This window comes from Dermochelys coriacea, chromosome 2, assembly GCF_009764565.3.
Source record: "Dermochelys coriacea isolate rDerCor1 chromosome 2, rDerCor1.pri.v4, whole genome shotgun sequence".
Classification (NCBI taxonomy): Eukaryota; Metazoa; Chordata; order Testudines; family Dermochelyidae; genus Dermochelys; species Dermochelys coriacea.
The window spans coordinates 77,118,144-77,134,577 of NC_050069.1; the positions used below are offsets into that span (position 1 = coordinate 77,118,144).

The 16,434-nt window shown below is 44.2% G+C and overlaps 1 protein-coding gene across 1 annotated transcript in view; it reads left to right on the plus strand.

The window, feature by feature from the left end:
* Positions 1 to 16,434, plus strand: part of CCDC178 (coiled-coil domain containing 178) — a 371,835-nt gene that overhangs the window by 141,356 nt on the left and 214,045 nt on the right. The window lies entirely within an intron of this gene.

Sequence of the window (16,434 nt, forward strand, 5' to 3'; positions counted from 1 at the left end):
GGGGAAAGGAGTTCTATTCCAAGTATTTTTTGTTCCCCAAAAAGAATGGAGGATGGAGACCAATATTATATGTCAGATTCCAAACAATTATGTGAAATAGCAGAAATTCAGGATGGTGACCCTTGCAACTATAATTTGCTCCTTAGATTCTGGGATTTGTTTGTGACTTTCAACCTTCAGGATTTATATTTTCATGTCACAATTCACCCTTCTCACAAGAAGTTTCTTCATTTTACAGTCAACCACAATCACTTCTGATACCATGTGCTCCCCTTTGGACTCTTCTCTGCCCAAGGGTATTCTCAAAGATAATGGCAGCTGTAGTTGCCCACCTACATTGACTAGGTATAGTTGCTTTCCCTCATCTCAATGATTGGCTTCTCAGGGGTCAATGTTAACCAATGACAAGGTCTCTGTTCCACAGTTTAGGCCTTCAACTCAATCTCGAAAAGTCTGTTTTGACCCAAGTTCAGTGGATAGATTTTATAGGAACTTTTCCAAATGGTGTGATAGCCAGAGTTTACCTACTTGTGGACAAGTTCACACACTTGAAAAATCATATTGCAAGAATTCAGTTAAGTTCTCAAACATCTCCAAGAAATTGTCTTCAGCTATTAGGTCATATGGCAGCTTGTATCTTCATAGCCCAACACACCAGATTAAATCTCCTGTGTGTCCTGGGATAGCTCAGGACAGTTTATATAGTGAACAAGCACAGTCTGGACAGGCAGGTGTCTGTTCCCTATCAGGTTCTGGACTCAATCAATTGGTGGAAGAATCCTGTATGGGAGTTCATTTCATTCCTTTAGTTCAAGCTCTTTCTACCATCGTTATTACATCAGATGCATCCCGCTGGGGTAGGGGGCACTTCTGAGACAACACACCATCTAAGGCAAATGGTCTCCCCATGAGAGTCTTCTGAACATCAATTATCTGTAGTTGAGAGCAGTCAGGAATGCTTGCATTCACTTCTTTCCACTGATCCGAGCCAAATCTTTCAAGATTGCAACAGACAATGTAGTCTGCATGTTCTACATCAATTGTCAGGGGAGGGCATGCTCCCCCTCACTATGTGCTTAGGTGATAAAACTCAAGAATTGGTGTATAGCCAACCAGGTAGTCATCTCCGCTTCTTACCTCCTGGGTATACAGAACACCATGGCTGACAAACTCAGCAGACACTTCTCCCAGAGTTGGATTCACAAGTCATCAACAGCATATTTCTAACCTGGAAGATTTCGGAAGTGTAACTTTGTGTTGGTGATGGTGGCAAAAAGTGCAAGTAATATTACTCAAGAGGGGGACTTGATCCTCAGTCATTAGGAGATGCCTTCCTTATTTCATGGGTAAGGAGTCTTCTTTACACTTATCCACCAATGCTGTTGCTCGTAAAATTTCTCAGCATGGTCAAGCAAGACAAGGATAAGGTCATATTGGTTGCACCTTCTTGGCTGAGACACATTTGGTATCCTTCATTGATTCTACTTGCTTCTTGTCCACCACTGACCATTCCAGTCAGTTGCTGCCTGTTGTCTCAGGATACTCAGGTGCTTCATCCCAAATTGGAAGTTCTGTGACTCCAGGTGCAGCTCCTAGATGGTTCTCTGGTATAGAGACTTCCTGTTCAACAGACGTACAGCAGGTGTTGTTAAACAGCAGAAAGATATCTGTGATAAATACTTGCCTTCAGAAATGCAAGCGATTTCACCAGTGGTGTACCTGTCATTAATTCTCTCTTGTTCCCTCTTCTCTTTCCACTTAGGCTACCTGCTAGAATTAAAAAGATCAGGTCTCACTATGAGTTCCACCATGGTTCACTTGGTGGATATTGTGACACTCTGTACATCAAAGTAGTACCCTGGAACCTACATATTCACCACTGTGATATTATTATGATGTGTTTTGTACAAAGTATGCCTTATGTTATATCATTTAAAAAGCCTTAATCTGTTGAACATTAATATCATGTTGAATTGTCTGTGCTGTCATTGTGTGTGAAGTTATGAAGTATTGCTATTCATAAGGATTTAGTTGGGGATTGGCCCTGCTTTGAGCAGGGGGTTGGACTAGATGATCTCCTGAGGTCCCTTCCAACCCTGATATTCTATGATTCTATGTTACTGAAATATGTTGTGAAGTTGGGAATGCCCACGGCCAGCCTTTCACTTACAACAAAAGAGTAGCCATCACGAGCCAAATGGTCATCAGTGGCTCATCAACACACAGTCCATTCTTCCTGAGGCTTCTTGGAGAAGGCACGTACACCAGGAGGGGGGCGCTAACCACATCACAGCAAGGATCTTTCTAGTAGCTGGAAGAAAGTATAAAAGAGAGACAGTGACATCATCACTTGGCCTCTTTTCCTCCTCATCTCAGCACCTTGAAGAATGTCTGCAAGAAAAATTGAACTGGGAAAGTTTGGTCCCAGGCTGGAAGGTAGTCCCTTGTATTGAGGAACTGTAACCTCCTTGTACTATCTTGCAGGGTGAGAAAAGCTGTTGGATTCAACTCTTGCTTAGACTAAAAGTTTTAGGATTTAGAATGTGTTTGCTTTTATTTTCTTAATGTAGCTATCTCTGACCTTTATGCCTACCACTTATAATTAGCTAAAATTTATCTTTCTCTAGTTAATAAACTTATTTTAACGTTTTATCCTTACCTGTGAGTTTGTCTAAAGTACTTGGGAAATCTGCTCAGGTTACAAAGTGGTGCTTGTCCACTTCCCTTTGACGAAGTGGTGAACTAGGTAATGAATTTACACAGACCAGGTTTCTAACCAGTGCAAGATGGTACAGTTCTGAGGGGCAAGACTGGGAAACTGGGGGGAATTAGCTGGAGCATCCCTATTGATGGTTCATGAGTGACTGGAAGATTATTCATATAACTCAGTTGGGTGTGTCCTTGCCTGTGGATGTCTGTATAAGTGCAGTGCCTGACAGAGGTGGTAGCTTGACATCAGCATCACAATGTGAGAGGCAACCCAGGCTGGTTGGTTTGGAGGGCTCAGCAGTCCCAGGTTGCACACCGGGGACCCCATCATAGCCAAAACAGCCTTTTGCTTGTCTGTGGAAGGGTTTTCAATTTTTGCTTGCCCCACAATGTCAAGTTTCCTCAGAGGACTGATTAATCTTTTTCCACAGATCATAGAACCTACTCCAGTATGGCACTTGAACCTAGTCCTTAATTACCTTGTGAAATACTCCTTTGAGCCAGTAGCTATGTGTTTGGTGCTTCACCTGTCCATGAAAACAACTTTCTTGGTGGCCATCATTTCTGCCTAGAAAGGCAGAGAATTGAGGGTTTTAATGGCAAACCCTCCCAGTGTTTTTCAAGGAAAAGATTTCATTACAACCACACCTCAAGTTTCTACATAAAGTGTCTTCTGACTTTTATATTAACCAGAATATTCATCTTCCATTTTTTTTCTGAAACCACATCAGACTAGGCAGGAAGCTGTCTTCCATACCTTGGACATCAGGAGAGCATTAGCCTGTTGTTTGGACAGAACCAAATCATTCAGAAATCAGATATCAGAAGGGTAACCGTGTTGGTCTGTATCCACAAAAACAACGAGGAGTCTGGTGGCACCTTAAAGACTAACAGATTTATTTGGGCATAAACTTTTGTGGGTAAAAAACCCACTTCTTCAGATGCATTGAGTGAAAATTACAGATGCAGGCATAAATATAATGACACATGAAGAGAAGAGAGTTATCTTACAAGTGGAGAACCAGTGTTCACGGGGTCAATTCAATCAGGGTGGATGTGGTCCACTTCCAATAATTGAGGAGGAGGTGTCAATATCAAGAGAGGGAAAATTGCTTTTGTAGTGAACCAGCCATTCCCAGTTCCTGTTCAAGCCCAAATAAATGGTGTTAAATTTGCAAATGAATTGTAGCTCTGCAGTTTCTCTTTGAAGTCTGTTTTTGACTTCTTTTTGTTGAAGGATGGCTACTTTTAAATCTGTTATTGAATGTCCAGGGAGATTGAAGTGTTCTCCTACTGGCTTTTATAGGTTATCAATCCTGATGTCTGATTTGTCCATTTATTCTTTTACACAGAGACTGTTTGGTTTGGCCAATGTATGTGGCAGAGGGGCATTGCTGGCACATGATGGCATATATCACATTAGTATATGTGCAGGTGAATGAGCCCCTGATGGTGTGGCTCATGTGGTTGGGTCCTGTGATGTTGTTGCTAGTGTAGATATGGGGACAGAGTAGGCAACAGGGTGTGTTACAGAGATTAGTTCCTGGTTTAGTGTTTCTGTGGTATGGTGTGTAGTTGCTGGTGAGTATTTGCTTCAGGTTGTGGGGCTGCCTGTAAGCAAGGACTGGCCTGCCTCCCAAGGTCTGTGAGAGTGAGGGATCGTTTTCCAGGATAGGTTGTAGATCATTGATGATGTGCTGGAGAGGTTTCAGCTGGGGGCTGTATGTGATGGCAAGTGGTGTTCTGTTGTTTTCCTTGTTGGGCCTGTCCTGTAGTAGGTGACTTCTGGGTACCCATCTCACTCTGTCAATTTGTTTCCTCATTTCCCCGAGTGGGTATTGTAGTTTTAAGAATACTTGATAAAGACCTTGATAAAGAAGAATGTTTGATAAAGATCATTCAAAAAGTCTCCCAGGTTGTTTGTTTCAGATGGGGACAGATCTAAAGGATCCACAGTCTCCACCCAGAGACGCTTGAGATGGCTCTTTGGATGTATTATTTCATATTATGACTGTGTCAACATTCAGCTTCCTTCTAGGTGTTAGCTCATTCTGCAAGGTCTCAATCTACTTCTGTGTCATTACTCAAAGATGTCCCAGTTGCTGCAATTTGTAGAGCTGCAATTTTAACTTCAGTACATACTTTCTCCACCCAATATGCTGTGGTTCGTGCCTCTAGATCAGATGCTGTAGTTGGCAATGCAGTTCTGTCTTCAGTATTACTCTGTTCGGAAGCACCCACCTTCCTGTGGAGATACTGCTTCAGAGTCATCTGAAGTGGAACACCCATTAGGAAAATACTTACGGAAGATGGAGAGGTTACTCACCTTGTGCAGTAACTGGAGGTTGTTGAGATGTGTGTCACTATGGGTGCCCAACTATCAGTTCTCCTTCCCCTCTGCAGGATTTTGTGGTAGAGAGGGAACTGAGGGCAGTTAACCCACACAACCCTATAGATCTTTGGTGCAGCACATGAGGATGTGTAGGGTACGAGGATATGCAAGCACAGGCATGGACCAAAGAGACACTGCTGCCAAAAATATCCGATCAAAGGCAAACGGGGGCACGTGTGCACCTGAAGTGGAGCACCCATAGGGACACATATTAAAGAACTCCAGTTACGGTACAAAGTGAGTAACCTCTTCTTTCCAACCAAGCCAACTCTAGCTTCTAGTCTCGCAGGGCAGAATGTATGATAATTAAAGTTATGTTATTTTTATGGAAAAGAAAAGCTATTTTGAGTAATTTTTAGAGGGTTCAGTGGCTCCTTCTGAGTCCTGTACAGTGCCATCTTATGTTAATTGAGGGAGCTGGCTTTGTTGGTGGAGGAGTATGAAAAATAGTCCTATCACATTTTTACAAAGTCTCTAAAACACTCCTAAAATAGTGTATTTGTAATGTGTGGCATACTCAACATTATGAAGCAGCTCCATAGTTAAGGCTGAGTTCTCATTTGCACTTGATACAGGAATTTAATCTCTTTATTATGTAGGAAAAATACAGCATATGCACCTCAAATATACAGCACTTACTCTTTTTATGTATAGAATGAATTTTCTGATTTATTTGCAAGTAAGATAATTAATTAGTCTGTATTAAAAGTAATTTAAAAATGGTTCCTTTAAGAAATATATTCTCAACCTTTTCAGTTTTATTTTCTTTTCTAATTTTTATTAGCAAAGGGATGCCTCTACCTCAGCATTCTTGCACTTGTTGCATAACTCCAGCAGATGGCTGATAGTGAGTGTACATGTGCATGTGGATAGAAGTCACAGAATATGAGAACTCTGCCTATAAAATTGTTCCTCAAATATTTAAAACAACCCTAAGTTAAATAAGCTTGTTGTGTAAAAGATCACACACACTTTTAATGAAGGAGGAGCTGTGTGTTTAATCCTGAGAAATCTTATTACTTTCACCTAAATTTGTCATTTGTATATCATATGTAACAAGCTGTGCAATCTTCAACTGTGTTGGAATGGTTCATTGAACCCTATGGTGTTTTTTCAGGGGCGCGAGAGGGCAGGGTGGGGAAAGATTGACTGTTACCTAACCACCAGTAATTTGAGCAGAGTGCCTTAATTGGCGTGGAGCTGTAGTCTCATCATTAGCATCATCCGGGGTGTGATTTGACACTCCCTATATCAGCTGTTTGGCTGGAATACAAGTATGATTGGCATTGTAATTAATAATGTCCTGTTACTTTTGAGGCTAATAGCTAAACAAAATTACTACCTTTTCAAATAATTAAAATCTTCCAAGGAATTGTTAGTTTATTTGATATGATTTAATTAACCTGATAATCAGATTAATGTGATAATCCATTTTATTCAAATTTGATATGTTTATATGTTTTGTTTTATGGTTTTGCTTAATTTTTAATTTTAGCTAATAAAATGTATAAAACTGGAAACCTGCATGGTTCACGTGTTTCTTCCCCAGATATCAAGGTTCCAAATCTGAGAAATCCCTGGTGTAAATAAAGGGAATCAACCTTGTGGTGATCCATAGCAGGGGCAGTAGAACTGGGGTGAGGGCCAGGGCTGGGAGCTGCAGTGCCCCCACAGTGGAAATGTTGTGTGGGGCTCCATTTCCATGTGAACTCCCACATTCCGGGATAAGAGCCAAACCCAGAGGGGCTAGATCAGCTGCTGCAGGCCGTAGATCAGGCCTGGGAGAAGGGAGCAGGACCTAGGGGGGGTTGGAATGAGCCCAGGAGCAGGTAGGAACTTGCAGGATCCTTCTTTCCAGCCTGGAGCTAGCTGGCTGCCTCCCCCCAATGCCAAGTCTCAGTACCTCCCTTCACTCCCGCTCCTATCCCTACAGATGGAGGGGCTGTGAAGGGTATTTCCACACACCTCAGTCTATAGAATTGTTGTATAGTCTTTCCATAACTTGACCCAAATAGGAATACTGTTGATTTTTGAGGGAAAGTTAATTTATGTATTGGTCATTTATTTCATTAAGCAGCATGGGTTTCAGAATCTTTGAGGGCCTAGTGGGTGGCTACCAGCCAGTCACCCTAAAGGTGGACCTATTTCCCATAATAATATCTATACTCCTCACATAAATCAATTGGATGAGAGAGACTGGACATATGTATCAAAAGTTATCATTGGTAGATTATTTGGCTCATCTGCCACTGGTCTTTAAAGGTTCTATGGCTACAGGTTTGCTTGGGTATCTGTATGTGAAAGGGTCTCCATGGCATTGCTGCCTCCAGCTTCATTGAGCACCAGATCAGCACTGTCAGGGGAACTGAGGGAGGAGAACAGAGCTCTTAAAGCACAAAGACATTGCGATTCAGGGACTGGGCTCCCACACACCCTCATCCTATTTGTTATACTTCCTTTTCCAGTCTACAGCTAGCTAGATAATAAGATTACAGGAATTTCACTCTGTATGTCATTCTGAAGCCTAAAATATCTGTAGAGTCTGTGTGAAGAGAAGGAAGCATCTGTAAGCATAATTAAGAGTTCTTTTTCTTCAGAATGCCACCAGCTTGAATCATCACTGGGTTTCACAGTCTGTCCAAGTTTTAAGTTCTCAGCCATTTTGACTTTACACCCAGTGTTTAGCTACAGTCAAAATGTTTTTATGCCACACCACGAGTCCTAATCCATTGTGATATCACAGGTAGTTCAACCAATCATTAACCTTATTCTACATTTAATTTGCATGCAATAATTTCATTGGTTGTATGAAGAAGATTGCAGAGATAGTGGATTACTTGGCCCAACTGCCACATCTGTACAACAGCTTAGCCACCATACATGATAACCCCAAACTCATAGCTCTTCACCCAGCACACATCTCTCATTCGTCACCCTCACAAATCCAAACAACTTTCCCAGCACAACACAAAACCACATGTAAGTTAACCGAGTCACCATCACAACCACCACACACACAAAACTCCCAAACAGAATTATGATGACTAGAATGTCTGTTGAGTCAGTCTAAAGCAATGGAAATAGCTATGAGCATGGTTGAAAGCTCTTTTTGTTAGAATATTACCAAGTTCAGTCATCAGTGGAATTCATGGTCTGTTACCGTCCAGTTTCTAAGTTCTCAGCGATTTTGATTTTTTGTTGTTGCACATGTGACCTGAAGAATTACACCTATGCAACAGCACAGACTTTCAGCCACTAGTTCTGTTTAAAGTTTGCACTTTTCTACATTACCAGTTAAGGTTACATTTTCTTCAAAGCTCCTTATTATAATATATTCCCCAGCAATATCCATCTGTAAGTGGGTAAAACTGGCAGACACTACTCTGATGTTCATAATTTTTTAATTTTTTTCTTTGTACTATAGTCCAGGACAATTGCTTTGAAAAGTTTACTAGTTGTGAAAATGTTTCTGGTAGTTTCCCAAAGTGTGTTTAACGCTAGAGTTCATGCAATGAACGTCACATCAATACTGAGTTACCATTTTAATTTTCTCCCCACTCTAATTCCAGCTTCATTTTGATTTGTCTAAGGATAACAGTAGAAGTCTGTGGTAGAACTGGTAACGGAATCTGGATCTTCTGAGTCCTTGTCTGTCGGAGTCCTTGTCTGTCTTTTAAGAAGGAGCAGGACCAGTGCACACTGTGCCTGGTTAGCAGACCTCCACTTTGGGTTAAAAGAGGGTACCTGGGCCTAGATGAAAGAGAGATCTGTTGAGTCAGAGCTGCAAGAAGCAAGAGTAGCAGGAAGATCCTGTGAGAGACAGAAGGGGAAGAACCCCTGGGAGCTGTAGCACAGAGTGTGCTGAGGAACTGTTTTTGTTTGTTTTGTCTGTGTTGGAAAATAAAACAGCCTGGAAAGAGACTCTGGTCGTGGCAGAGGGTTCTTAACAATTTGGGGGAAAGCCCTGTCTTGTGAACTTTGGTGGAGAATAAGGGCAGGTGATTGGCCCCTAGAATAGGGAAGAAATTGGATTCCAAGCATTGACTGGCACACATCTCAGTTTTAGTAATGAGGAAAAATGGAGGAGGTGATTTGTCTGTTAATGGAACAGAGGCAGCAGATAGTTGCGTGACAGTGGCAACAGAAACAGCAGCAACAAACCCAGGCTATGACTCTGTAATTGGTTGTGAGCCTGCAGAAATGGCAAGAAGCACGATTTGCCCTTGCGCAGCAGTGACAAAGGCCCACTTCCAGCAGCAAAAATAGTGGTTGGGCCAAGGGATTCTTGTGAAATGTGGCTGGTACTGGAAATGAGGTAGCTCAGGCCAACTGGTCCCTGGCCTGGTGAAGCTGGGTACAGGAGTGAAGAGGCCTTCCTCCACATTTGAGCAAATAACAAATGCAGCAGGTTGGGGGGAATTGACTTAGGCAGCCTCCATAGCACTATTCCTGGTGGGTTAGGCACAGGTAGCCTACCAAGTTGTGAGAAATGAGCAGGTGAACTCTTATCCTGTGGAGAAGGTTTTGGATAGACTGGGACTGACTCCAGAGGAATACTAGACCGAACTATTCCATGTGGGGCACAACAATGGATAGTGGCTCTGATATTATGGGACCTTGCTGCTTGGTGGTTATGCCTAGAGACTAGCTCAATAGAGAAAATCATGGGCCAAGTGGTCCTGGAGAAGTTCTTGAAGGTCCCACCCAAAGAAGCACAGAGATGGGTAAGGCAATACTAACCTGCATCAGTGGGTGAGGCAGTCGAAAGGACAGAAGCCTTCTTTGAAACCGAAGGAGCCGGGCAGCCTGAACTGTGTGGCAAACTAGGAGTGGCCTACTAGGGGAGATCCGACAAGGGGCTACCCCGATCTGGGTAGTCACCAGGAAACTTTTAGTGGGAGAGGGTCCTGAGTAACCCAAAACACGGGGATGCACAGGACCTACCAGGGCACCAGTCTGAGGAAGTGCTTTTGGGGTTGGCTGGGTGAGTTCTATTCTGTGCTTCAGATGTGGCAAGTCTGGATATTAGATGAGAATGCACAATAATGTGTTGCTTTACAGCCAGGCTTATGGTCTAGGGTCTACTCTTAATGGCACTAGGGTTCACTTGTCTATGGTACTAGTCAGGCTGGGAGGAGTGTCGGTAGAAGGTCTTGTGGACTTAGATTGTGGGTGCACCCTTGTCTGGGGAAATGTGGTATTGTCAGAGAAGATGGACTGGCATCTGCCCAGAGATGTGTCAGGTATGCAAGGTGAGATTTGGATCTACCCCACAGCAGGGGTTGAGCTGGGAGTACAGGATCAGAGAGGTCAGCTACATATTAGGGTACTGAAGGATGATCTGTGACTGATGATTTTGGGAAGAGACTGGTTGGGTTTCCCAGCCCAGATACAGAGGTAAGGTGTCATGAATCCAGAGCAGCAGTGTAGGGTAGAGAAAACCAATGGTTGATCAGAAAAGGGGTGGAGAGAGCTGAAGATTGCATGAAACAACTGATAGGGGCTGAGAGGAAGCCTTCAGTCATCTTCAGAGCTTATTGGAACATCTTAAAAGAGAATTGACAAGAACTGGAGGAAACCTCCCAGCAGAAGATCATCAATCAGACAATAAAACCTGAACAAGAATGAGCATAGTCTAGAGTGGAGTTAGAGTGTGGAAAACAGTAGTGCTTGATGCTGGAGCAGACATTGGCCATGCTTCAGATTGAGAAGACTGTCAGGGAACAGGAGCTCATGGCACAGACTCAAGAGTGGACAATGGATGCCCAGTGGGGACCCAGATGGACCTTGTTAGCATGCAGATAAGAGGCCGGGGTGAAAGTAGTGGCCCTTTGAAGAAGGGGAGTCAAGGGACAGTTTTATGGCTCCCATCATGAGGACTGGGGGACTGTCAGAACAACTGATAGCTGCAGAATGCATGCTACAGATGAGAAAGAGAGCAGCTGGCGATTCAGGAAGAGAGAGGTTGTCTCCTTCTGGTGGTTAATCTGCTTGAGGGAGAATTAGACCTTCAGCATGCAGGTCCTCGAAGTCCCAGAGAAGAAAATGAGGCTGTATTGACTATGTCATGGTGAAGGTATGGACTATAAGGCTTGCCCTAAGTGTGGGCTAGGTCTTCAAGGAAGGAGTAGTTTACCAGGGTGACATTTAAGAGGGAGCAGGGCCAGTGCAACCTGTGCCTCGTTAACTGATCCCATTAGGGTTAAAACAGAGCATCTGGGTCTAGAGGGAAGGGAGACCTGATGAGTCAGAGCTCGGGAATTGCAAGAAGCAGGAGCAGCAGGAAGTTCCTGAGAGAGGTAAAGGGAGGGAAAAAAAACCTTGGGAGCTAAAGCAGTAGGCTGAGGAACTGTTTTTCGTTCGTTTTGCCTGTGTTCGAAAATAAAACTACCTGGAAAGAGAGTGGTTGTGGCAGTGGGTCTTTTGGGAGCTGGGGAGAAGGCCAGTTTGTTACATGGTCCAGTGACTTAACCATACGACTGTCCTTTCTTTCTGTTGACTGTACCTTAAGGTCCTGTTTCCAATGACAGTTCTCTTTTGCCAGAAGATTCAAGGAACTTCATGCTTTCTCCTGCTAGATACAGGGTCTACTAGGATAAGGGTCCTTTCCTGAAAGGTTTTCCTGTATGGCATTTGAACAAGGAAGTAGCCTTTCCCACTCTTTTGTCTTAATTCAGAAAATTCCAAGTAGGGTAAGCTACATTGCCTGGACATTAACAGCTGTCTGAATTTATCTTTGCTAAGAACTGAGAGATTCAAAGTAGTTATTCATATTGCATCAATATCCTAATTTAGGAAAGTTCAGGCAGCTTCCAAATAGTTTCAGAATGGATTGAGAAGAAAGCATGTATTTCAAGCCTGCATTACCACATGGATGGAGTCTTTGTGGGAAGAGAGATTGGAGGTGTTTCATGAAAATCTGCAAGGCGGCCACTTAGACATCAACTCTCACATTCACCAAGAGCTCTCCATCTGTTGTACAAACATAATTGGATGCAGCCTTTGTCAGAAAGATGTGGCTGGCAGCTGTTAGATATTCATCCCTTCCTCCTGTAGGATTTTTTTATTGCTATAGGAGGTCCCAAGCAATTAGACTGGTTGAAGAAGAAAAGTAAGAAAATTTATTTTCTTTAAGATACCAGTCCAGGCTGCCACCTTGGAAAGATTAATACAATGTCCTTTTATAGTTTCCTGATGGTTTTACAATTGTTCAAGGTCATTCTTTTTACCAGAACTGCTTTCGAAGTTGCAGCTGAGTTCTGAGCTGGTAAGCCCTTTCAGTGTATACTGGGGAGAGAAGGATAATGTGTCAAAAACTTAGTTATTTGTTTCTCAATTTGCTAGCAGGGAAGAACTATACCCAAGCAATTGGCTTGGTATAGAAATTAATGAAGAAAGGAAGTTTAACAAGTATGGACAATATCTCCTAAAATCAGTAGTGATTTTATATTTACTTCTAGATCATAGATAAAAATTTTGAATAGCGTGGCTGATCCCTGTAGAACGCCACTTCCCACAGCTCCCATTGTCTGGGAACGGTGAACCGCGGGAGCTGTGGAGGGCCATGCCTGCGGACGGTCAATGTAAACAAACTGTCTTGCGGCCCGCTAGCAGATTACCCTTATGGGCCGCATGCCGAAGGTTGCCGACCCCGTCATAAAAGAATGAAATCAGGTTTGTTTGACAAGATCACCTGATTGTCTCCATAACTGTTCTGGAGCATCACTCCCTTTGAGCTGGAGGTGTAATTTCCTGCTTGGGTACACGAATGCACACTAGCTTTGATTAGAAGTGCAGTAGAGGCTGTGGGATGGGCTCGTCACCTTGAGTACAATCCCTCCCAGGACCCTAGGTACTTAGTTGGGCAGCTTGCCTGTCCCATCTTCCACTCTGCCACAACTACACTTTTTTGTTTTTAGCATTCTGGATCAATCACATGTTTGTGTGTCTACCTAAGTTGAAAATTATCCCTCCAGCTCAAAGTGTAGATGTACCCTTAGAGGCAAAGTACCTTATGAAGATTTGATTTCTGGATGGATTATTTCAGTTACCTTTGAGGTATATATCCAAGATGGGAAATCTTTTTCCTTTAAGAGTAAAAGTCCATCAGACCTGGACAGAAAGCGGAAAGCATCTGAAAAAGAGATTTGTGAAGCAGATTACTTGTAAGTCCATGCGCTCCTTTGCTAAACACTGTAGTTTGGGTATTAATGAGTTTGCTGATGCACTTTTCTGTGATGCTTTATAAGGGCTGGTTTCAGAGTAGCAGCCGTGTTAGTCTGTATTCGCAAAAAGAAAAGGAGTACTTGTGGCACCTTAGAGACTAACAAATTTATTAGAGCATAAGCTTTCGTGAGCTACAGCTCACTTCATCGGATGCATTTGGTGGAAAAAACAGAGGACAGATTTCCACTCTATACGGCTAAATTCAGTGCCTTGCATAATGACAGGTTTCAGAGTAGCTACAGACTAACACGGCTGCTACTCTGAAACCTGTCATTATGCAAGGCACTGAATTTAGCCGTATAGAGTGGAAATCTGTCCTCTGTTTTTTCCACCAAATGCATCCGATGAAGTGAGCTGTAGCTCACGAAAGCTTATGCTCTAATAAATTTGTTAGTCTCTAAGGTGCCACAAGTACTCCTTTTCTTTTTATAAGGGCTGTAATTCTTTGTGTGCGTGCTTGTGTGCGTGCGCATAGGTGGTGAGTTATATCTCCACGTGGTGCCTGGGCAACAGCAATATTCAGAACCCGGGGCCCAGCTCCACCAATATTTGGGGCTGGGTGTCGCCCCGGCCCCATCTGCCCCCCCACGAGAGTCCCCCGGCTTCCCCTTTCTGCCCCCACGCACCGGAGCAGAGTATCCCTGCCTCTGAGGTGCAGCTCCATGCTGTCTCCCTGAATCAACTACTGTTGCAGGGTCTTAACGCCCCCCAACCCGACTGCCAGGGCAGACTGACTCTGAGCCTGCCCTTCCACCTCCAACCCTTCCGTTTTCCTGCAGGACCCTCCACCAGTACAGGAGGCCCCCCCACCAGCAGTCACTGCTCCTGCCCCATGCTGAGCAAGGGGCAGCCCCATCCCTCACCCCCCAGTGAGCCTACAGTCAGGGGCAACAGCAGGGGAAGAGGTGCACGCAGCACCCCCGGCACCCACCACGGGGGAAGCGAGGGAGATTCCTGGACCTGAGAGAGGCCCTAGGAGCACATGCAGTGACAGAGGTGGGGGTGAGTGTGCTGCTGGGGGGGCGGGAAAGGGGGGCTCCTCCCCCAGAGCTCGCTGCTGCTGGCAGGGAAAGGGCTGGGGGGAGTCCTCCTCTCTGCCCCTGTCCAGAACAGCCTGCCTGCACCTCAAACTCATCCCCAGCCCTGTCCCACCCCAGAGCCCACACCCCCAGCCAGAGCTTTCATCCCCCCCACTGCCCTCAACCCTCTGCCCCAGCCCTGAGCCCCCTCCAACACCACAAACCCCTCATCTCCAGCCCCAACCAGAGCCCTCATCCTCCCCACACCCTAACCCTCTGCCTGAGTCCCTCCAGCACCCCAACACCTTATCCCCAGTCCCAGTCAGAGTCCTCATCCCCCTGCACTCCAACCCTCGGCCCCAGCCCTGAGCCTCTCTAACACCCCAAGCCCCAGACAGAGCCCTCACCCCCACACTCCTACTCTCACCCTGAGCCCCTCCCACACCCCAAGTGCCTCATTCCCAGCCCCCAGACAGAGCCCTTACCCCTTACACACCAACCGTCACCCTGAGCCCCTCCCACACCCCAAACCCCTCATCTGCAGCCACAGCCCTCACCCCTGCACCCCCTCCCATCCCCAAACTCCCTCTCAGAGCCTGCACCACAGTCCCCTGCCCCAGCCTAGGGCCTGCACCCCAGACCTCCTTCCCCACCCAAACTCCCTCCCAGAGCCTGGGAAGGTAGGGGGTGGAGTTTGGGAGGGGCAGAGTCTGGGCAGGGGCAGGTTCTGTGCACCACCAAAAAATTATACAAACCTGCCGCCTGTGTGTGTGTGTGTCTGTGTGTGATCAAGAGGTATGTTTCCTCCTCCTTAAATTCATCTTATTTACATTGCTATTTAGACAGGTTTCAGAGTAGCAGCCATGTTAGTCTGTATCCACAAAAAGAAAAGGAGTACTTGTGGCACCTTAGAGACTAACAAATTTATTTGAGCATAAACTTTCGTGAGCTACAGCTCACTTCATCGGATGCATTGTTGAGCTGAAGTGAGCTGTAGCTCACGAAAGTTTATGCTCAAATAAATTTGTTAGTCTCTAAGGTGCCACAAGTCCTCCTTTTCTTATTGCTATTTAGAGTCCATTAGTATGGATTACTAGAGCTACTCTTTGTAATTTTTCCCTACATGTAAAATGGGTTTCTGTTAAAGTAGCTCCAGCCTCCCACCTGCTTATTGTTATTCTATAGCTCTCTTCTTTTGGTGTATTGGTTCTGGGGAAATTGCAGTCCTGGTTATACTGTGGGTATTGTTTGCTTGCGTCATGAACCTTTTTTAATTTTCTTCATCCATCTGGTTGTCACCTGTGAAATGAGAAGGGGCCATTGCATTTCACCTGATTCTTCACCAACTGTGTAACTAAAAGTCAAATAGTCCTTGCCATACTGCTTGGATACAATGGAGATATGAAAATCAAGACATACTTTAATATCTATGGTGAATTACAAGTATTTTGTGAAAAATGGTTCCTATTTTAAGTTTAAATAATTTGGTCTCAGTATGCATTTGAGAGGCAATGTATCTATGGATTAGAAAAGAGGACTGTAGTTCAGGATTTTTATTTTTTATTCTCAGTTGTCCCACTGCCTGTAATATAGAACAAGTGCCCTACAAATAGTTCTTGTCTGAAAGTTTTGACCTATGTCTAAAGGCACCTGTATTTTTACACAATTAAATAAATATACTGATATCCAAAGGTACTGAGCACATACAGCTCCCACCGAAGCCATTAGAAGCTACAATTGCTCAGTGCCCCTGAAAATCAGGACTCTTTGATACATGCCTCAGTGTGGAGTAGTTGCCTATTTTAAGGCACACATTGTGCTTTTAACTTTTTGTGTCTTAGTTTCCTAATGTGTAAAATTGGGAGAATATTTTCTACCAAACTTCATGGAGATGTCGCAAGACTCCATTAACATTTGTTAGTATTTTGATAAGCTAAGGTGAAAGTTGCTACCTAGGATCCTGATTCTGCATCCATTGAAATCAGTGGGCACAGAATTGGGCCATGTGTGAAAAGTTTTGTTCATCTTTCACCTGCTATTGATTATTTTGCGTATGCAAGCCATTGTTTGTTTGAAGAGGACAACAGA